The following is a 5,859-nucleotide window of genomic DNA, read 5'->3' as shown; positions in this document are numbered from 1 at the left end:
TGCAATTTAACCCATTTTATTCTCCATTAGTCTACCTCTTATTTGATATTTGATTTATAATTTGGGCAATAAATGTTAACCTTTGTTAGATGAAAAGTTGAGTAAATTACCTTAACATTATCTGACGATTATTTGCCAATCCTGTGTCTAGATACACAAGACCTCAAACAGAATCCCCAAACATATTTATTCCGAGTATCCACATCACTATATGTCCTATGCCATGTTGAACACTGGCAGAGTTGCTGGCATCTTCTTGATGTATAGTGATTCACTGTGTTATTGGTTGACTTGCAGGAAACCAATGCACATGCCCCATCAGTGAGTGTAGCTCTGTAATTCTGTAGGTGGTTCTCTCAGAGAGGAGTTTGGCCCCTGTTTTTCTAAGAAAGTTGAAATTTTGCTAACAGTATTGACATATGTAAAAGTATCATACTTTTAATATTACAGTTGTGGTACTGGGCAAATGATCCCATACTGAGTTCATAAGCTTCTCTTCCCCACCTCTCATACTTCTAGATCAGTGATTAGAACCATCATCTGACCAGCTGGTCAGGCTACAGGCACGGGGTTTGCCCATTAATTTGTTCAATAAAAATTGAGTGCTTACTACATACTGGCTGTTCTAGGAACTGGGAATACAGCAATGAACAAAACAAGACAAAAATCCCTGCCTTCAAGGAGCTTATGTTCTAGTAGCAGGAGACAGACAATACCAAAATAGGTAAGTAAATTACTGTATATTGTAAATCAAAAAGTGATAGGTATTAAGGAGGAAACTTGGGATTACTGTCATGGAGGCTGAAATGTTTAGTAGGATGATGAGGGGAGGCCTCACTGAAAAGGTGATATTTTAAAAAAAGACCTGAAGAAGGCAAGGGTGTGAACCATACTGGTGTCTGGGCAGAGCAAATAGCAAGAGCAAAGATTGTAAGGCAAGCTCATGCTTGGAACGTTTGAGAAGAGCAGGATATGGGAATGGTGAGGTACAGTGAGCTGGTAGGAGGGCAGTAGGGGTGAAGTCATTGAGGCAATAGGGCTGGGGTGGGGCTGTGTTGTATAGACTTTGTCATCCTTGTGGCCCATTGTAAAGACTTTAGCTTTCTTTTATTTTTAAACAAATGCTTTTCTTTTGTTTTTTTAAGATAAATTTATTTATTTATTTTTGGCCGCGTTGGGTCTTTGTTGCTGTGTGCGGGCTTTCTCTAGTTGCGGTGAGCGGGGGCTACTTTTCATTGCAGTGCACGGGCTTCTCATTGCGGTGGCTTCTCTTGCTGCAGAGCACAGGCTCTAGGTGCACGGGCTTAGTTGCTCTGCAGCATGTGGGGTCTTCCTGGGGACCAGGGCTCGAACCCATGTCCCCTGAATCGGCAGGCGGACTCTCAACCACTGCGCCACTAGGGAAGCCCAAGTTTTTTTCTTTTTTAATTGGTTTGTAGCTTTATCTTTCCCAGGCAAAGTTTCCTGGAACAAACAACTAATTCATGTTGACATAGCTGATCTATAATCCTTTTTCTTTTTAAGATGTTGGGGGTAGGAGTTTGTTAATTAATTTATTTATTTTTGCTGTGTTGGGTCTTCGTTTCTGTGCGAGGGCTTTCTGTAGTTGTGGCAAGCGGGGGCCACGCTTCATCGCGGTGTGCGGGCCTCTCACTATCGCGGCCTCTCTTGTTGCGGAGCACAGGCTCCAGACGCGCAGGCTCAGTAGTTGTGGCTCACGGGCCTAGTTGCTCCGCGGCATGTGGGATCCTCCCAGACCAGGGCTTGAACCCGTGTCCCCTGCATTAGCAGGCAGATTCTCAACCACTGCACCACCAGGGAAGTCCTCTTTTTTTTTTTTTAAGTGACAATCTTTTTATTGTTCGCTGAAAAATACAGGGCTGGAAAGAGTTTATTGCGTTGTGTATTGAATGCAAGGTCTGATATTGCAAGGTATATATGACATAACAGTATAACTTATATGAAATGCTACATATTGTCCATAAAGACAGTTCCCACCCCTCTAAACACTAAATTTAATGGCATGAAGTCTCTTATTAAATGAGAAATATAATATAAACATTGCGATCATAAAGTGCACTAAGCAAAGAACTTTAAAATAGTTTTGTTGTGACATCTTCTTTGTCTACCTGGAGTTAGGAATGGTGGAGCCCTGGTTTCCCTGGAGCCATCAGGCCCACTCTAACTGCCAGTCCCTGTCTTGGGGCTAGTTTGAGGCAAGTGGGAAGAATACCAGGTAGAAGGCAGATTCTATCATGACTGCTTGTACCGCACCAACTCTACGGATAAGAACCCCTAGCACTTTTGATGTGTATCTTCCACTCTGAGCAAATACTGAAATGTGCTTGAGAACAAAAATAAAACATTGGGAGCAAAAGCCACTTTCTATACAGTCTGCAAATACCATTTATTCCTTTTAGCCATGTTTTCATGAAGATGCTCTAAAAGAGGCTGCTACTACTAAATTGCCAGTCAGGCAGGCCAGGATCAAGGGTAACAAAACTTCTCCAGTTACAACCACCAATTCCAATGGGTTAAAATACAAACTTATTAGGGATCCAAAATCAATCTCTGTTATTCCCGTGGCAACATAGTCAAGGGCTGCAACGACATTCACATTCCAAGGTCAGCTTGGAATATAGCCACATTTCCCTCCAAACTGAGAAAGCCCTGTGTAGGGGAGAACATACAAGATTACCACCACCATCTCCTCTCCAAACAGCATCAGGGCACGGAAAGCTCATCACAGATAACAAATGCCAAAAATAAAATTTAAAATTAAAAAAGCGCATCTCAATATATCCACAGCAACAGAGGTAGACTACTCTCCCCCGAGCTTCCTTGGCATAGGCAAATCAAGACTGTTTGCAACAATAGTGCCTAAGCTGGCTACGGCCACGCTCGCGAGGGAAATAAGGATTACAAAGTTTCTCTATTCCCAGGTAATCAAGGATTATCAAATAATTTCTGGAACTAAGACAACAGTCTCACCAGCAAAGAAAATTTTCTTCTTGCCCAAGATGTTTTTATAAATGAGATTTCCCAATATCCCAGATTCTTTACTTAATATTAAACTACCAATGCACCGAGGACATCCTCAGAGCTCAAGCAGGAGTAATATTAATATTCTCAGACTTTTCTAGACTTTGCAGATCCACAAATATTTTATCAGACTATCCACTTAAGAGATTTGTAAGTCAACAGTAATAAACCAACTCCACATTTTTCTTATTCTGTTTATTAAACAACACCTCGCTCCAATAGGAATGAACCCCAGTTCAGTGGGTATCTTGTTCCCCTCAGCTCTACAAACCAAATTTACTGTTCAGTCTCCATGTCCTTGACGCTTGTATGACTCACCTAGTCTAAAGAAAATCTTGTGTAAAAGTGGAAAATTGCACACCCCAGAGGTAGCATTGGTATTAGTGCTGAAATAAACTTTAGGGGAATAACTAGAATTGCTTATGGGACAGTTTACAGTCTTGCTAGAAACCCTACTCCTCCTGAACCCCTAGATTGAGAAATTCAAATAATTTAAACATGAGAGGGGATTTCATTGATAAAGGTCTAGTTTGCATGAAAGGTTCTGGTCCATGGAAAGATGTGAGTCTAGGCCAAAATACCGGCCACATCCATTTTAAACATGTCCATTATTCTTCCCCACCACAGTATTGTCAAATTTCTTCCACCCCTCATGTCACTGGTGAGCCCTTTCATTGCTGCTTCTATTTCTTTGGGCTGTTCTACTGCACATATGCGATTCACTGAAGTTCTCACTTTAACGTGTAGGGAATTTCCATTTCACACCATCAGCTCCCTAAAAACCATCAACTTGGAACAATTTCTAATTAGAAAAGGCACAATTCCTCTTTATAAAGGAAACCAAAAGGGTTGTCTGGAGGATAAAAAAAACATCTTAGATATTCCTATAAAGTGAATGCTTTATCTGCTACCAAAACCCAGAGACATTTACTGGATCTAAAGATTACATGGATTATGTAAAAGCATGAACATGGCAGTTTAAGACGTATTTTCAATTTTCCACTATACCATTTGGGCGGAAGCGCTAGTCAGTATTACAGGAGCAAACTCAAAGTGGCAACACCACCCTAGTGGCTTGCTTTCCTCCTGCTTTCAGTAAACTTCCACCAGCTGCAGTGAAGCCTGTCCCAGGGTACATCACTCAGCAACCTGCAGAGCTGCTCAGAGATGCAACTAGCACTCAGTGAGTAAACACTGCCTTGGGGCAGACCCAGGAAAGACTTACAGAAGATGTAGTTAGAAGCACAGCCTACCAAGTTCTCATAAAACAGTACTAGTGAAGTACAAGAAAACAGTTCAGAGATGATAGCCCTTTAGCCTTTTGTGACTTCAGAACTTAAAAAGACAAGGGCCAACTAGGACTTCTATTTTACATTCAGATAGTCACTTGCTCAACACAAACCGAGTTAGGAGATAGCTAAACATCTCATTCTTGTTTACTTATGGTGTTCTCAGAAAGTTCCTATTTGGACGTGGACAGTTCTCAACCTGGCTGCACATCGGAGTTTTATCTAAGAAGCTTTAAAAAATTACCAAATGCCCAGACAAATTAAATCTGGAGGGTGGAGCCCAGAACATTAGTCTTTATGCTTTCCCAGGTGATTCCAACTTGCAGCCAGGCTGCACACCACTGATGTATCCCTTTCAGAAAGCCGTTGCATGAAAGCCATATCGTATCTAGATAGTACTGTTTATTCTAAATTTCACCAGGAAAATGTACCTTTAGAAGAAGACACAGTTGCGTTTCTTCTAAAGGCTCAGCTTACAGTTTCAGAAGCGCCGGTCCTTGGAGGTTATCTGGAGCGCTGCTTGAAGAGGACGGAGTCCTAGTCTTGGCAGAGGAGGCAGAGTTTCAGGCTCCGGCAGAAACGAAGAATGTCCAGACGCCCATGAGCACCAGGATGATGTATGCCGACACCAGCTTTAATCCATAACGAGGATTTATGAAGCTCAGGGCTGACACCAGCAGATAGGGGAGAAGAACTACAAGAAGGGCGTACCACTTTTTCTTCTGACAGGCATCCAAACACACAGTGCCCCAGAACACGTGCAGCAATATGATCACCAGCGTCATGGAAGCTGAATTCAGGAAGCACTGGGGAGGGTCTCCATGAATGCCCACCGTGCCCGGACCCAAAGAGTCAGGGTATTTACAAAGGGAAATACGCCACTCATGATTCCAAAGCCCAAACCAGAAACATAAGCCATTAATCACATAGAAGGTGCTGTCTCCCTTGGGTTTATACTCGTCAAGCCCACACGGGCTTTAAAAAAAAAAAGTTTATAATATGCAAAACGGCACATTTCTTGGATAAGGACTGAGACTAGCACTCCAAAGATCAGCAGATATTTCTGTATTGGTCCATCTTTGTCGTCAGCAATGGTTGCTACCATGAACCAAACTAGGGAGTAGAGCAGTAGAGACACCAACCTGAAGGAAGCTCCAGTGACGGGGAAGATGATGCGCAATGGCGGTGGCGATGGTGAAAATGCAGAGGGCGAGCGCAGGCGCAAAGGTAACGAAGGCGCAGCCAAGAACACGGCCGCCGTCATGGCAACCGCGGAAGCCGGTCCGGGGGCCTCAGCTGATGTATATTCTTAATTAAGCCATGTTAAGACAGATGGTCTCAGCACTCGTACCTTTTAATTACTGTCACTCTTAAATACTTTGGAATATTATGTATCTCAATAGTTTCCAAGAACAGGTTTTGAAAAGGAGAGAGGATGAGGGTATAAAGCCTGAGGAGAGACAAGCAGCACTATTGATAAAGGGTAGCCTGGGCAGCATGGAGAAAATGAGGGTGACAGAAATAAACT

At 42.7% G+C, this 5,859-nt stretch overlaps 1 pseudogene; it reads right to left on the bottom strand.

Moving 5' to 3' along the window:
* Positions 1–4,835: 4,835 nt before the first annotated feature.
* On the bottom strand, positions 4,836–5,595 carry LOC132424315 (gamma-secretase subunit APH-1B pseudogene; annotated as a pseudogene).
* Between the last annotated feature and the right edge of the window lie 264 nt (positions 5,596–5,859).

This window comes from Delphinus delphis, chromosome 4, assembly GCF_949987515.2.
Source record: "Delphinus delphis chromosome 4, mDelDel1.2, whole genome shotgun sequence".
In the NCBI taxonomy this organism is placed as follows: domain Eukaryota; kingdom Metazoa; phylum Chordata; class Mammalia; order Artiodactyla; family Delphinidae; genus Delphinus; species Delphinus delphis.
This window is presented reverse-complemented; position numbering and strand designations above follow the sequence as displayed.